Genomic DNA, 18,545 nt, shown 5'->3' with positions numbered 1-18,545 from the left:
CACAGCCAGGCTGATCTAAGTGACAATCACATGTTAAGGTCTGCCAGCACCAAACTTTGTTCCTATATTCCTACCTTTTGCACACACGCATGGATCTGAGAATGCTTTATTTCTTAATCTTAGACAATATTTTCCTTCTTTGATATGATACCCAGGAAGGTTCCCCATAGTACTGGCAGAGGAGTTTTCATGATTTCTCTGTCTAGATTCTATTAATTCATTTTCTGTTAAATTAAAAAGTGCCAAGTCTCTTTATAGACAAAGAGGTAATGATTCAAAAGGTTTACAAGTGATGACTCGGATTCTATAACACAGCACACTTGGGCAGTCACAACTGAGCAAAATTTTATGGGCAGAGCTCCTTACCTGCACAAAAGCTTGCACTCATGACTTAAAGGATTTTTTAATGTTAGAAGTATTAGATAATCCTAATATGTAACCAAGACTTAAAAAGACTTGGGTCAGTAATGACAGGTCACAGAAAATAAAAAGGAATGATAATCCACGGGCAAGAAAATAACAGAATAGAACTACTATGCAAAGAATTATCCTTTACTTGAGCAGAAAATTATTTAAACTGTAAAACATAATATTCATACTCTTACATACTTTCATGAAGGATACAGTAGCATTATGGAACAACAGCAGAAGCAACACATTCACAGCAAAGGAAGAACATGAATTAATATTTCCCCAAGTATATAACAAATTGCACAATGAAAAATGTTGCTTCCTCCAGAATTAGAAATAATTAGAACTAGTTATTCCATTAAGAATGTTCCAGTCTTCACCTTATGAAGCATGGGCCCATTGCAAATCATTGACTTTTTCAGTTTAAAAAAGAGTTTTCCTCTGCAGCTCTAATAATCAGTGGCAGACAAATTAAAGAAATATATGTATTTACCATCCTACTGAGGCAAAAGGGAATATACACACAGGAAATACGAAAGAGGGGCAAAAGGAGCAAACAACAATCTGCTGGCAAGCTGCTCCAAAGATATTCCAGGCAGCTTGTCTTGTGAGGATACTTTAACTTCAGTGGAAAGCTAAATATCAAGGCTACATAAATCCCTTTTATTCACACAAGCAGGATTGAATAAAAAAAGGCATCCTACATTCAAAAAAGGAGACCAACTCATTGAAGCTTCAAAAGCTGACCTCTATTCTTCCAGCATGCAGCGAGTGAAATGCGTGGGAACTGTATTCATAATTATGGCCAGGCACAGCAGTAAAGGTGATGCTGATTTTCACTGTTTCACATAGTATTAACACTAATGACTACCAGGATTTTAACAGGAAAATTCTCTGAATTAATTTATTTAGAAAATGTATTAATGAAAATAACAAAACACTGCTCAGGGAACCGAATTAGTGTTGGTCCACTGAAATAATAGTTGCACAATTTGTTTCATTCCTGCCAGCTGATCCAGAGTTAAGATCCCTCAAGCAGACAGAATCCAGAGGCACAATTGAGTTTAAATTTAAGTACGGGATTATGTTCAGTCCACTATTTGATTAACTTAATCCTGATCTTTAGAACTGGCTTCTTTCACCAAGTCATTCCAGACCACTGAGCTGCTGAGATATAGAAAGCTTCTGAAAGTGGCAGTTACAGACAGAAAAGAACATTTTTCACTCAATGAAATTCATGGGCTTCCTTAATTTATGCCTCTAACTGAACTCATTTGATTAAAGTTTTGCTCCGTTTTCTTTTAATTAGCCAAGGAAGTTGAAATTAATTATGTCTTATGTATGGATGTAGTACCAGGATGTTCCACGCAGGCATCATGCAAATACAAAATTTAAACAAAAAATAAAAAAAAATTAAGTCTAAAGATTGATTAATCTAAGTTACAAAGAAAGATGCACTGCAATGTAGTGTTGATTTACCTTCATTGACTAAAATGCAATCCCCAGTTTAGCACACGGCAATTTAAAAGCTGCCATGCTCAGTGCTGCACAAAAACCTCCCCACAAAATTCTAGTGATGCTGGGTGTTCCACGGAAGGATAACTCTGTGCAGGCACTAGCCTGGAGCAGTCATTGCTCTCCTCCTGATTACAAGGACAGAGTCTGCACATGAACGTGGCTCAGGGACAGAGAGCCAAAAGCTTTCAGTTGTCCGCCCCCGGTGCCTATTTGCATAAAGCTAAATACAATTTAGTTACACATTTAGATATGAGCATGTTCTGAGTTACTCAGTCAAATTCCACCAAGCTATTCTGTGGTGTAAATAAAAGCAAAACCTGGTCTTAACTGTGTGTGTGTTGTCTCTGCTGCTAGAAAACACAGGCACTTCTCATGGACAACTGGGCTGTCGAAAGTTCTTGGTGCAGCGCTCCCCATTAAAGCAGTTAAATCTGCTGACCTAATTTGTCTTTGATTGTTACATCACTTTGAGACAACTGAGGACAAACCTCACGTTCCAGTGCTACTGCTCCAAGCTGTTCAGTAGCAAGCACCAGTAGGTAACAAGCACCATGCTGCCTCCTCACAGCCAGAGCTGCCCAAGAAAGAGCTGAATACCTGCTTTTAGCCAGAATAAAAATTTGCAAATGCCAAACAAACAGTGGTAAGAACTCAAAGCCTGTATTTCCTTAAGAAAAATACGTATAAGATGAGGGTGTACTCTCCCTCTTGCTGCACATAGGTGCAGTATTTCCTCTCTTCAGTACCAGCCATCACTGGTTCATTTCTTTCTAACCGGTGAGTCAAGCTTTGAAGCACAGCTTTCCATCACTTCTTCCTCCAAAACTGCTATTCTTTTTTTATAGAGGGAGAGTTTACTTGCTGGATACAGCAATTCTGCTTTACACTGGGGTAGTCACACTACATTATATATCATAGAGCACAGCCTGCTTATTTTCCCGTAGCTGTTGCAGACAGCTAGCTAATATGTTCAGAAATACTGTGCCCCAAAATAAACTGCATATGAAATTGTTAGGACAGGAGCTGTATACTAGTACTAGTCTAGAATTAAGCTCACATACCACACTTGTAAATTAGTGGGAAGAAGAATCATAGCTGACTATTAAAATGTCTTGCTTTTAATGCAAGAGGCTCTCTTATGTTTCTTCTTAAACACCCATTTTTTTTTTCCTTTTAGTTTGTATTGAGAGCTTGACATTCCAGACTGTGGAGTTTAAAAAAGCTGACCTTGAAAACACAGTCACATTTATTTTTGAATGTTAGTTTAGCTTCACACCCTGGAAGTGGCTTCCTGCCTTCCAGATTTTGCTGAGCATCGTATGACCAGCCATGCCTGAACTCGCTGCACAGCTCCCTTCAGGCCACACGGTAACCATTGAGAACCCATCCACTGACAGTCTGAAACACAGAAAGTGACTGTTTTAGTAACCCATGCTACAATGCCAATCGCCTCCACCCTCCTTAACCACCTGCCCTCTCCTTCAGCAGAAAGGGAACCTGCTCACTCACACCCCTTATCATCTCCAGAGGTTGCAGGCCAGCTCCCTGCAGCAGGATTTTGCTGGGATCTTCCTCAGCATCGGACGAAGGGCGTTCTTACCCCCCGCCCCCCCAGACTTCGTGCAGTGATTTCACACCCAGGTAGGCATTTCAGAGGGAAGACTTTTTCCCACGAGGAACCTGAAGAGGTCTTGCTGAAGGCTTTGCACGCCCTGCTCAGAACAAGCCCAGCACAGGCTCCCCTGCACCCTGCTGAGCTGTGAGTGTCTGTTCATTACAGCAATCTGTCGGGCTGACATCAAGGGCGAAGGGGTTGCCCCTGTGCTAACACCAACTTGTAATGTTTCCATGAAAATTCCCTAACAACAGTACACAGTTGTTCCCTAACAACTACCTACACAGTAATTTTGATTGGCACTGCAAGAAGCAAAACTATGAGAATACATACAGTGCTCTGGAGGGAAAGGTGGGATCACCTCAGTGTTGTTAACACAACTGGACTTGTGCAATATGTACAATGCAGGCATTAACTTTAGCCCAGCATCTTCAGTGTCTGGGAAAGCCTGAGAGCACAAAGATACTCGGATATAGACAATTCCCAAAGATGGCTATTCAAATACAGAACACTGTCCTAATTCCTGAGATTTCCAGCTGGCTGCAAGCTCTCCACAGTTAAGTTTCAGATAGCTGTGAAAGAATCTACAGCACTTCACATTTTAGTTGATATTTCTCTCACATGTGACCCAATTCAGCAAGGCTGGCTTGGAAAGTATTTCTCCACCTTACAAAATCACTTATTCACCACTCAGATGGACAATACTCACACTTGGCATCATGTTTCACATCTAGCATCACATTTAGTCAGATTTACAACTCCACTGCCTTTAATAGAGTTGTTTCTGATATGTACTATGAAGTTCATAATTAGGGAATAAGCACATGACATAGCAAAATCAGGATAGTTTACCTGTTTGTACCTCTCAGATGAGCTGTTATGACTTATTAAACATACACTCTTAGCTTATCCCAATTATGAAGTAAAACTGGATGTCTTAAGCCTGAATTGAAGAATGAGAAGATGGAAAATAACTGAGAAATTATCACCATCGAGGTACTAGCCATTATCTACTGGTGCTACAGAGGATATTATTAAAATAAACAGCAAGAAATCCCCCAACCACCGAATTCTCAGGGAACAATTATTCCATCTCCTATGAGAAGAAAGGAAAATAACCATTAATGATCATGTTTCTGTGCCAGACTGAAAAAAAAAAAAAGAAAAAAACCTGTTGCTGCTTAAGGGATTTTCATTTGTTTTACTGCACATACTGCCAGAACACATATGGTGCAATAATACTGTTATGTCAGCCCTCTTGTAGAATCAGAATTTCTTGGCCAGCTGCAGTATTTACACGGATTTATTAGATCCAGAAGTCCATATAAGCACATCACCTGAATAAGAATTAGGCATCTGAAAGTTTTACATAACCACGGCATTTGCAGCAGGACAGGACCGAACAGTAACTCCTGCTGGAATAGCCTTAGGAAAGCAAACCCACTTCAGCAGTGCTGAAACTGCTGGTACTGTATAGTTTAACTCTGAATAACCACAAACTGAGTCTTCATGTAACAAGCTATTAAATCAGTCCCTTCTAAAGACACAAACAATAGAAATTGGGCCTTTGCCTGATCCTTACCCCAGGTAAGCTGGTATGAACTCATTTAACTCCACTCAATTAAACAGGGTATTGCAAAACTATGCCAGCTAATATTGCAGGACTGTGATCCTTTATTAAAAGGCCTCTGCTAAATATCAATATATATTGCTTAATCAAATGAAATGCTACGCTGCCCAGCACATTTCAGCTTGTCAGAATAACGCTTTTTAAGTACACGGGGGTTGTAATTCTCCCTGTAAAGACAGGCTGAGAACAGTGAGATTCACAGCAGGTAAGAGAGCTCAGCTCCACAGCACTGACAGCAAAACACTGCAAAATCTCAACGTGGCAAACTGCACCATACACGGGCACAGAGCCAAGGATGTATCCTTTGGAGATCTCGGGATAACGTACAGAAATATGAGAACAGCATGTTCTCACTCATTCTGACAGCCCAGCCCAGACCCACTGTGAATGGACATTAATAACTACAACACCAGAAAGCCAGCCAATTTTTCTAGCCATTTTACAGCTCCCCATATAAACTGCACCAGTACTGCAGACAGCCACAAAAAAAGGAAAAAAAAAAAAAAAAAAAACAAAACACAATATTGGACTTGGTAGACAATAATAAATAACAATCAGTGGGTAGCATCAGTTATGATATGATTTAATACCAGGCTGCAGGTGCAACCAAAAATTATTTATAGATAGCCAGCTGAAAACACTGACAACAATCGAACAGCCATAGAACAAAAAATTGTTAGCATTTTCTGGACAGGGTGGAATTTTTCTGAAGCAAATGTATAGTGTTTTACTTCAAAGCAACTGCTGAAGCTGATGTTTATAAAACCTAAATACAATTGACACAAATGGAAAAACTCTGCTTTCAGTTACACATGTACAGCCTCTGTGAAGAGGAGAATTTTTCCCCAAGGGAACATGCTGTACCTAAGCAGGAAAGAGCCTCAGAGCCAGACTTAAGCTAACTGGGCCCTGCTCTGTTCTCAGCTATACCCACTTAACTCTGCTTCAGCAACATAAAAAAATCATGGCTCTTCTTAAAAATAATGAAGTCAAAGGAAAAGGGTGTTTAAAAACAAAGTATTGGCTTTGTCAGGAAAATCAAGGGGATAAATACCATCAAAGATGCTTAAAGATTCAAGTAAATAAACATTGATGGCATTTTTTGGTGGCATATTTTCCCAACTGTAGTCATGTTCTTGAGACACTCCCAAGTTTAGGAAGAAACTGCAAGGTGTTTGTAAGGGATAAATGAGAAATTTCGTCTCCTAAGATAAATTAAATTTCTGCCAGACTGTGCAATAAACAGCATCTGTCTATGCAAAACCACTGGAACACATAAAGAAACATGTAAAAGAGGAAGCATCAAAAGCAATAAGAGAGGAATAAACTGTAGGAGGGAGTTAAAGTGACAAAAAATTTACAAGCATATTCTGTAAAATTAGAATGACAAAGACTTCATGTCTTCCAGCTCCATCTCTGTTATATGGTTCCTTCACTGCTACAACTTGCTCGAATTTTGGTCCAAAATCACCAGTTCTCCAAAAGTTTTTTCTATATTTTCCTCTTGTTCTTTCTTCAACACTGCACACCTTCTCCTTTGTTCTCAAGTCATTCTTCAGCACTGCTCTTAGCTCTTTTCAATTAATGGAATCTTTGTTCATCAATTTTGAATGAGCTCAGGGAGCTCATATAAATAATTTTTAAAATCCATCTTTCTGTTGTAAATTAGTATTGCTAACATTCATTCATTCTTTCACTCATTCTACTACTTCACTAGTCTTCTACCCAAGAATTTCCAGAGTATTTTCCACTTTTTGTCTAAATTAAGAAGTTGATCTTTGAAACTCTTCAGCATCCTATTTTTACCACCTTGAACATGAATATGAGCAGAAAGCACACAAACCTGATCTCACCTCAGCTTTTACTGAGTTAGCAAGAAAAAATTCTCATTCACTTTTAGAGTAATTTTGGAATGACAATTCGACACTAACTCTCTGCAGTATTGCAGTCTACAGCTGTGATTCCTCCGAGTCTAAAAGGTTTTGCTGAATCACTAGAGTTCCTTTCAAAACACCTTTGATCTTCAAACCTGGAGGAAACCTTTAAAGTTTAATTCTTCCTCGATGCTGCAGCGCTGACTGCCTTCCCTGGCTGACACAGAATATGCCAGGGCCACCTTGAATCTTTGTAAACCACCGTGATGCAGTGCTGAAGTAGACTGGTTGAAAGAGTGAATGTACATCTCACACATATTCCAGCACTGCCAAGCAACCCTCAGAATGGCATTTTTGAATATCAAACACAGACGGGGCAAATTCTCATTTTAAATCACCCATAGTGCTATTGAGAGCCCTGGAAGCTGCCCAGACAAGAGCTCCCGGTGTCCTGAAAAGCCATAATTAGCCTGATTACTCAGGAAAATGATGACAGTGATAATCTTGCCAACTGATGGTCATTCAAACACAAAGACCTAAAGAAGAACGACTATTTCACCAACTGTTTGGAAAACGCCAGCACCGGATGGCCGACAAGCAGGAAAAAGCACTGCTCTGGCTTAGTTTGGGAAAAACGACTCACCAAGTGGCATGAAAAGGAAGAAAGTAAGAAAAGGAAGAAGTAAAACTCCACAACTTCCTGACACCACCCAGCCCCACGTGGAATAATCCTCAGCCTTAAGTTCTCACTCAGGGAAATGACTGATAGAGCTCAACAGTGTTTGCAATATTAACATAAAGTGTGTATAATAAATACAGTCCAGCTGTTGCAGCTTATGAAATAACATGTCTTACTGTAAATGCAGAGTATCATACTTAAACTTACTGCCAAAAGGTGACACAGTTCAATTTAAGAAATAATATTTCTTTCCATTTAGCCTGTACTGCCTAGCCCAGACTCACCAATAATCTAAGGCAGGTACCTTCATAAAACAAACTTATAAAAGTGGTTCTTAAGCCGACCAAGAGCAATCAAGAGCCATTGTGGTCTAACAGTATTTTGAATTGCCCTGTATGTCACCCTCTCTAATTCACACACATTTCAGAGCAAAGGTTACCCTGTGGCTGACCACAGTGAATTGCTCTTCTATCACACACACACACATTTCTTCCACAATACCACTTAAGTAGCACTTTGCAGTGAGTTCAGAACAGTTGATGAAGTTCTTGCTTCTGGGGTCACTCTTCCTTATGCTGCCAGCTTCTCCCACCTAATTCCTCACACTTTTCCTGAATGACTGAAGAGCACAGCGTTTGGCATTGGAAAACACAGCAAAGGGCTGCCATCCTCCCAGGAGACCCTTTACCCAAGAGAGAGTCATTGACATTTACTACTCTGCAAGAGGACAAAACCAAAGCCTATTGATTTCTGTTGCATTTAGTATCCTGATAAAAAGATGCAGCATCAAAAAAGGGGTGGAAGACAAAGTACAGTCCACGTTTCCAAACATCCATGAATTAATGTTAATGCACTGATAATTATTTTTTAAATAAAGGGTCTCCTAAAGTGTAGGTTATGACAGAAAGAGACTATATTAAATAACCTCTGTGGTGCATGGAAATACACAAATATAACAGAAATATATTTCTTAAATATTATACATTTTACATGTACAAACTAACTCAACATCCAGCATGAAGTATTGCAGCATTATTTCCATCAAATGGAAGTAATTTCCAGAGAGGCAAAAAGAAGCCACAGTTCTGACTGAGAAGCCACTGACCAACTATAAGCTATTTGTTACTATCAACCGGTCATTACTCTAACAATTATAATAATAACTAAATACTTCAGCTACTAAGAACTGTACTCACAAGCTAGAGCTTGATTATAAGACTTTTTTATTAGACTATTTTCCGGTATGAAAAACGGAGAACAGAATTTTTTCCAGTATCTATCCTCCTCTAACAGTCTTTAATCACGGGTTCCATTTACACTATTCACATTTCCTGCAACTAAGTTTCATTCTAAAATATGTATTTCGTCTGTGAGCCTCTATTAATAGAAAACTCACTACCTAAGCCATAAAATGCAATCTCTAATTTTAAAGAATGTAGTGGCAAATGCTAACTCAGGATGACCAAAAGCTTCTCCCATACATGTCCCACAGGGACACCGTCTCCCATGATGTCCCATAGGGACATCAAACACAAAGAAACTGTAATTGCAGCCACATTCCCACTGATAACAGACACACACCAGTGGATTGCCTGTCACCCAGCACTCTGTTCCAGTGTATTAAAACTCTCTGGCTGGGAGAATCAGATACCACAATCTGTGTCCCTGAAACTCATCAACTGCCGGTTCAGCAAAGCAGCAGCAGCAGATGAAAAAAATAAAAATAAAAACATAAGAATTATCTCAATCAGAGGACCACTCAGTGTTTTTTTTATTACTGACTGGTTTGTCTTTACATTTTAGGATGTTTTAAAGTATTTAATAGAAAACAGTGTTAACAGCTATTATTTGTATTGGCTTTCTATTTAAAAGCAGCCATTCCTTTTATTTTGCAACTTATTTCAACATTTAAATTCTTATAACTAGATAAACATTGGTACAGAACACTATTACTGTGAACATAATTTTCTATTTTGCAGCGCTGGGCAAAGCAATTCAGTAAATTTAGAAACTATCCATAATACTAATGAACTACATATCCATAATAATAATGAATTACATATTTAAGCCATCTTGCATCATCAGTTCCCAAGCTGAACACATTAGTGAGTGATCACACTAATCAGAATGCACTACAGCTTGTTACTGTTTTTCATAATTAGAATGACTTTGTCAGGCCAAGTATTTAAGACACAAAATTAAAAATATTGTAACAACCAAAATGCCAAAACCTTGTGGGATCTTTTCCTCATGAAAGCAATTTTTCTTGTGTATCTGCATTTTTCTGCAGTCCTCTCAAGAATGGCATCATAGCATGAGAACCAGAACAAAAAATTAATAGAAACAAAAGTAGAAAGAGGCTCTTCAGCCAGAAATCTTTAGCAAGATACTGAATTCATTTTTACATCGCCATCATTTTCCAAGTCCAATTTCAGCTATTCATTTTAGATAGCATTTTACAATTCCTCTTGAGTCTATTTATATTCTTTGACTACACATTTTGCTATGCAGTTAAGTAAAAGACACCTGAAAAAGATTAGTAATGACATTCTCACTGGTTTAAAGTAAAAGAAACTAAATATACCCAATGTAATTTGTTCTCTGCTAAAATTACCCTTCCATGGTTAGTTACTGAGTTTTCTTATTAGGTCACATATACTTAAGAACGTTCATATCCCACTAGTTCATTTTACTGACAACGGAACATCACCTCTCCCTGTTCAAGGCTTTGTATAAGAATAAACCCGAACATACAGGAATGTCTCTCCCGTGATCACCTCTCAGCTACCAAGGGCAATTTCTGTTAAAAAATGCATGATGATACAGATTGAAATAGAAGCATCCCTCAAGAAACAGGGGTGGCTGGAACCAATAATCATTTTGGATTAGGAAGAGAAAGTTCTAGCTAAAGGACAAAGGGAGGATGACACATCTAGATTGTCATTCATGGAGGCTGTACTTTCCTTCCCTCTGAGGAAAATGCCTGGCAGTTACATACTCAAGTCCTTTTAGGGCAAATCATACTGTTGCTCTCACATTTCTGGGAGAGTTGGCTGTTATCTGATAGACAAACAAAATCCTTTACTCTTTAAAGTCACATGTAAGTGGATGTTGCCTGTTCTCACAGCACTGCCTCTCCTACAAGTCCAGAGTCCCGGCAGAAGGCAGCAGAAAGGAGACGACTGAGTGGATTTGGGAGCAACAGGCAGAGCACGTCCAAGTAGATTTGTGATCTCTGCAGCTCCACAGAGAGATTTCCCTTCAGGGCTCCTCTGTACTCATGGAGAAACCCTGAAAATACATACCACAGAATCCCAGAATGGTTTGGGTTGGAAGGCACCTTAAAGCTCATCTCCTTCCAACCCCCTCTACCCCAGGTTGCTCAAAGCCCCATCCAGCCCGGCCTTGAACACTCCCAGGGATGGAGCACCCACAGCTGCTCTGGACAACCTTTTCCAGTGCTCACCAGTACATAGCACAGCTGCTGTGCTGGCTGCAAGGAGTGCCAGAGCCTCTGCAGAAGTGCATGACTTCTGCCTGGTTCACTTTATCACTCATGGCTATTTTGGATCCATTAAATTTAAAAGTAGCTCCGTGACCTCTTCGATGAGTGTATGTAATATACACTATTCTTGATATAATAACAGGAGAGAGAGATTATGAATGGAATCTCCTGGATATGATCTAAATCACCAATTATTTTTTCATCATTTGGCATACAGTACCATTTAATATTTCATGTTGACATCAGCCAGTCCACCAAGAGGTTTTCAGTGAGCTGCAGCATGCAAAGCAGTGGTAAATACTGAAGGCTCAAAATGAGAGCTGTATATGATCAAGTCACTTATTTCTAGGGAATAAAGCTCTAAAAACAAACTCTGCATTTATAAAATAAATGGAAAAATTCCCCATGAACTTAACAAGAGCAGAAGGCATTAGAAAGTGAGATGAGAAACTCTGTGGAAACTTAAATACAGCATTAAAAATAAGCATTTTCTTCACTTAATACAATACCTTCTTTGTAGAGGTTGAAAATATAAAATATTACTGATTATATAAACCTCGAACAGAAATAACTGTAGGTGGTTTGGAACAAGTCAGTGCTGTATTTATACAAGTACAGCATTCAGCAAGCAATATTAGTCAGCCATTGAGCAGGTTCCCTGCACTCCAGCACACTGAATACGTGCCTGCATAATTAGGACTTGTTTGCACGACAGCTGGTGGGGAAAAAATATCCCATCTGATATGAAAGATACAAAAATATTTTCATAAAACAAAAAATTGCAGTGGAACAGGTCTTTTCATAAAAAGCAGCCTCACATCAATAAAATTCAATCATCCTACAGTATCAACTATATCAGCTCTCCAGAACAGAAAATAAGTCAGTATGCAATTAGACACAATTTCCCAAGATTTGCGAAATTCAATTTCCTTCAGCTCCTTGTGTCCACAGAAAAGATAGAACTCAGGTAGTGTCAAATGCATGCAGATGACTGCTGTTAAGCAAATCAATTTATTGTTCAAAGATTTGACCGAATAGCCTAAGGCTTTCTTTGCTTAGAGCCATTTTATATATGGATGGTCCTAATAAATGTGCCTGTCAGCTGTGCTGTACACATTATTCTGAAGAATAATGTCTATAGAGCAAATTCTATTCTCTTCCGAGTGTCACTGTACCAAACATTGTTGTCTGCAACGTTCTCAACAGTAAAAAAACAAAAAGTGAATACAAAAGAAAATTAATCTAAAGCGGGAGGGGTCTAAGGGTGTTGCACTGGACTCTAAAAAAATCTCTGTTCTTCACTTACATTAAATCAAGAAGAATGTGATCACATCAATACCCCTCTCTGTATTCTGGGCAGGGCTGTTCCAAGTCCTGAGCAAATTTGTTCAGAACTGGCTCAAATACCAGCACTCTGTGCCTCGTCCTGTATGAGCTGTGTCACATTAACACACCCATTACAGCTTGTGCATTACTGACCACCTCCCTCTCCCAAAAACTAAGATTACTGCATATAGCCCAAGATTCAAGTTAGTGGTATGAACAGAGATGAGGCCAAACTCAAAAACTTAAGATTCCTACACATCTCTGGTTCTGATTTTTCAGGATCAAGTTCAGCAAAATTCTGCGGATTTTCATATCTTCATAAACAGGGACCTTAATCCTGCAGAACGTGATGCCCTTCTTGATGTCTATTTCTACATAAGAATGTGTGTGTGTATATATATATTTACAAGATAATTTATACAGTTAAATAATTTTTAGTGTTTGTTGGGTTTTTTTTGGCATGTAGAGCCTGCTTTTCTGCATGGGATGGGAGGACACCACCATTTTGAATATTTCTGTCAGAAGTATTTATTTGGGTAGTAATATTTAGTAAAAAAGGACAGTGATCCACTTCAAGTGATTTTAGGCAAGACCACTACCTCTAAATCCAGAAGAAAAAGAGAGGTGTCTGAACTTTCAAGAAAGAACAAAGTAAAGCTGCTCCACAATCTGAAACCGCGGGTTATTGCAGAAGCAAAGTCATTCCTGTTGAGTTCTCCTTAATCCTGGGCTTTAAATGCATTCTCCTCGAGTGTGTAAAACTCATTACCAATGTGAAAAAATACAGCCACTGCTGCTAGTTGGGTCAGCTAAAGAAATCTCCCCTCAGCATTTCCTCCTGCCCAGCGTGTGAGCAGACAGCTCACAGATCCGGAGCAATGCAACAGCAGCTTTTCTTCTGAGCTGAGCAGTTCCTTCTGCTGAGCTCCAAATGGCATCACCGAGCAGCTTTTCCCATTCACTAAAAGCAGGACTTCTGCTGGAGCCCTTCCTTCTCCTAAGGACTGTGTGCCACTGACATACAAACCACTACAGCCCTGCACAGCATGCACTTACAGGACCTAAGCTGCCTAGTTACAAAAAATCAGCTCCACATGGGAAAAAGCTTTTAATCCTTTACAATGTGATGTACCAGTTATTAGAAATAGGGAGGTTCAAGATACAACAGTTCAAAGGCTGGAGAGGATTGGAGCAGCTGTAAACCTATCTAATTAACATAACTTTCTTATAGGCACTTACTGAAAAATAACAACAAAAACCTCTTAACTTTGCTCACTGAATTTGTGAAGTTTCCTGTCATTCTGGACTGAGTTCCTAAATCTGCTTGGACTCATTAACAGCAGAAAGGCACAAAAATTAAGGGCTTATTACAGAAAAAGGGTCCAGAAAATGCTCCCAGCACTGCACCAAACACTGGGTGCTCAGAAAAAGATGAAGGCAGGCTTTGCAATACATCGATTGCACCTTTTATTTAAGGCTTTTAATCCACACAATTTGGGATGGATGTTCTCCTTTCACTTCATATGTTCATCGTTCCTCCCCAGGATTGCCAGTGGGCTGGAGAGGTGCTGAGAGTGGTTGAGGGCTCTGTGAAGAAGCAAGCCTTAGGAAAGAGATGGAGTTTTCCTTTGTGATCCTCATAATTTAAACTCTGGTGTTTGGTCTGACAGGTGCTCTGGAATTTTCTGGCGTATTTAAGTCTTCAGGCATGGATGGTCCCATGAAAACTGCTTGGATGCTCTGCTTCTCAAATACGTGCAGTTTCCCATCTGTGTGCATAAACACTGGGGAAAAAACACTGTGGCTTTCCTTGAAACTGTGACATTCCAGGTCCAATCACCATTTTAACAAGTAGTCATATTCTATATTTAGAACTTAAGTACAAGGCCCACAGCTCAACTCCCACCTTTGGCAAACAGACAAATGAAGAGCATCACCTCAGCATTTTTTCATTAAATAAGTTCATATTAGGCTAGAGGATTTGTTTCCTCCTATTTATAGAATGCAAAGAAAAACTGGATTGGGAATAAAAATTACTAATTTTTAGACACTTTCTCAAGTATTTTGACCATTATCATAAAATGGTAGTACCAGAGTTAAAATACCTTGTAATACATGAAAGACACAAATTTCTAGATATTCAATCATATGTTATGAATGAGCATGTTTACCTAATACCAACATCTGCCACTGTTCCAACACTGACACTGGGTACAGCAAGCACAGCACAGCAAAAAAAAAAAATAATTGTCTGAATGAAAAGATTAAGGAATACTACACAGCATGCTCTAACACCTTTCTAGATGTCAGTCCAAATCAGAACATTATTAGTTATTTCCCAGCTTCCAAGTAATGAGGAGACTGAGGGGAGACCTCATTGCAGTTAAAACTTCCTCCTGAGGGGCAGAGGAGGGGCAGGTACTGATCTCTCCTCTGTGGTGACCAGTGACAGGACCTGATGGAATGGCCTGAAGTTGTGTCAGGGCAGGTTTAGGTTAAATATTAGAAAGAGATTCTTCACCCAGAAGGTGGTTGGGCACTGAACAGGCTCCCCAGGGCAGTGGTCACAGCACCAAGCCTGACAGAGTTCAAACAGCATTTGAATGATACTCTCAGGGACATGGTGTGACTCTTGGGGATGGTCCTGTGCAGGGCCAGGAGCTGGACTCAATGGTCCTTGTGGGTCCCTTCCAACTCAGCATATTCTGTGATTCTGTGAAATGACAGCATCTTTGGGACCCATTCATTCAAGAGCTGAAAAACAGCTTTGTTTTTGAAAAGGCATGAAAACGTTCTGGCCCATCAGCACAAGTAAGGTGTCTAAAAAAAGCATGTGGTAACACAGTTTAGGAGAAATAATTGTAGATGTATTGAAAGCAACAAAACTAGCAGTAAAACAGCAAAGAAATAAGACCTGGGGATGCTTAAGAGCCAAAAATCAAGAGTAGCAAAAAGCTCAACAACTGGTCAGCATTTAAGGCTCTGGGAAAAAAAAAAAAAAGTAAGTTTTCAATTTTGGCTGGAGCAATACAGACCTTGAGCTACAACTGCATATTGGAAGAACAGACATATCTGTAACAGATCTAACCATGGTTAAGGTGCAAATGCAGGGTATTTGTCAGGGCCCAGAGAGCTCAAATAGGTCTTAATGGTCCTCCCTAACCCCATTTAATCCTCAGCTTGTGCCACTCTGTAGGACAGAGCTGGTGAGGCCCCAGCCCCAAAGGCTGTGTGATCATGTTTAGCTCCTGGCCACCCCAGCCCCTGGGAAAGAGCCAGCCCTGGCTGCTCCCTAACACCTTTCTTTTACCACTTCAAATTGCCATTCATGTAACATGTTGGTCTGGCATCAGGAGAACCTTTTAGAGCACAGAACACAGGTCAAAAGTATTAGGAGCATTTCTTTAGAAAATCCTACACTGTAAGGTGCCTGACTGTTAAGTGAACCTTCTAAATCATATATATTGTTTTGTGTGGCAGTACGACTGAGACTACGCATTGTGGATTCTCTGGTTGCTTCTATTAAGTATAATTCAAAACTACAGAAAATCACAGAAATCAAAAAAAGCTGAAATATAACTTGTTCTCTCAAAAGAAACAAACCAGTCAAGCCACCAGGGTAGAAATTTCCAGAAATAGGTAGTGGTCTGAACGTCTTTATTTCTGGGTGCCCAAAAATGAGACACTTTTTCTGCATCGATTCAAAAGTAAACCTCTTTAGAGTCACTCCATTTCACTTAAGAATTGAGTTGTTCAGTATCACTAATCAATTCTGGAAATATTTTCTTGTAAAATAGGTCAAAGAGCAGCAAGTCAGTACCACTTTTACTTACTAGAATCTTTTCACATTTTCTACAATATTTCAAAGCTAAAAACAAATGCTAATCCTTCATTAAGCTATGAGTAACAAAAAAATATTTTACTAGTCAGAGAAAACAGTTTTATCTTCTAACTTACGGATCCATGATATCATTTATTACAGTTTATGTTCACAAATTAAATGGCACCAAAATAACAATTTCTTCTTGCAGATTCTCAGAAACATTAAATCTTGTTCCTCTCGTTTACTGAAATCCTTATAGCGATTTTATCTTTGATTTTCAGATCTGAAAGTCCTGAAAAATAAAAGTGCTTACAAGCAGCTAATAGAAATAAACATATACAGAACTAAATGCTGAAGTATAAATTACTATACAATTCCTCTTCTGTATTTTCTCAGTACGATAGATTTTTGCTAAGATAAGACGTCTGAGTTTGTCATCTGGCACACAATAAAATACAATGATGCCCTTTAAACATTGAATCAAAATTCTTTTCTACCCCTTCCCTGTAATGAAACCATATTTTTCTTCAGTATTTGTATCTGCAGTTAATATTTAAGAAAGACTTTAACAGAAAATATACTATTCCTTAGCTTCTTAACCTGAAAAGCATGCAAGATTTCTCGTTTATAATGTTGCCTTGCCATTTTGAATGCAAAGAGGGATCATCTTCCTTCATGCTTGAGACCTGAAAAATAGTCAATGTCTTAAATTCCTGAGGAATTCGGAGCAAATTGAGGGCATCTCTAAAGTACAAAGCCACTAATGAAACCCAAGGTATTTAACCTGAAGTTTACATTCTGTGGAACGTGTGACTTGTAGTACTAATACATCTTTGGCTAGGAAAATGAAAGGTATCTTGATTTCACATGAAGAGTCCTCTGCAGTTTCCTGTGTTCAGGCTCACTGTGCTATTCAGGCTCCTCTGTGCAAGGAGAAACTGTCACTGAATGACACCCTGAATTCATCACAAAGCTGTGCCAGCAGGGAGACAACAAAAGGCAGAAATTAAAGTTCATTCACATAGTGGATGATCCGCATCAAGGACAGACATCACGGGCTCTGACTGAAAACAAACCTCCACTGATCTAAATGGAACAGAAGCAAGAAACTGGGTTCAATCTACGGGGCAGGGCAAGCAAACCCCCCAAGTGCCTTGTCCTTCCATTGCACAGGGCAGAGGAGAAAAGGGAACGCTGTCTCCCTGTGTGCAGAATTCTGCATCAAAATCATACCAACACAAACAAGGAAAACCCATTTTCTACTTGGCTGTCCTACACTGCACTGCTACACACTGTCTAGTATTGACACCAGAAACTTTGGGAGGCTTCAGTGCAAGAGCATTGGACCCAAAGGCAGCACAACTGTAACAAATTAAAAGGTCAAGAGTGATACTGAACATGTCTCACTTGATTTTCTGAATTGAAAGCTACCATTCATGTCCAGGATGAGAGTTTCAGTGTCAGTGTATGTTCTACCCCTGAAATGGCTTTTATAAGAAGTGTTAGGACTAAGCAACTAATAATAAAAAAAACCCCAAACCTTAGCTCATTCTGACTGCTAAGAACAGAAAAAAAAGTATGTATCTAAATTTAAAGATGCCTTTGACATACCTCACTGAATGTATCCATCCTCCTCCGTACTCTGAACACAAATACCCCAGGAACATTTGAACAAGAGACTAAAAACAAAGAGACCAAAATCTCTCTTCAATGTGTGCTGTCACTTCCTACACTCTTCAGTGGAACACCTGGGAAACCTGCCCCACTGCAGTCTTCCTTTTGACCTTAAGGAAATTGCTTGTTCCTGGATTCTGGAAGCATTTTACAACCCAATTCCTAAAGAAATGAACGGAAATTAGGTTTTTGAAAAGTACATTTTGTGAGTGGAGACCTGAGTCCCTCTGTGGCTCAGGAACTGGCAGACTGGAGCCTTTGAGGCCTCCCCGTCTAAAAGGGTTGCTCGGCATTGCCAAGCAAATAATTGAACAACTTTTGCTCTCAGGATACTTGTGGTAGGAGCGGGGATTTACCAGATAGGCTAAAAACTTCACTGCACCCCCTCCCACCCCACCTGGCACTGCCTGATGCAAGGAGCATCTTCCCAGCTGCACAATGCCAGAGCAGCAGCTGATCCAAGCTGCTCCCAAGATCCCAGAGTACCTGG

This window comes from Pipra filicauda, unplaced genomic scaffold, assembly GCF_003945595.2.
Source record: "Pipra filicauda isolate LSUMZ 115617 unplaced genomic scaffold, ASM394559v2 scaffold82_size2718185_pilon, whole genome shotgun sequence".
NCBI classification, from domain to species: domain Eukaryota; kingdom Metazoa; phylum Chordata; class Aves; order Passeriformes; family Pipridae; genus Pipra; species Pipra filicauda.
The sequence above is the reverse complement of the archived record's forward strand: the minus strand, read 5'-3'. Positions refer to the sequence as shown.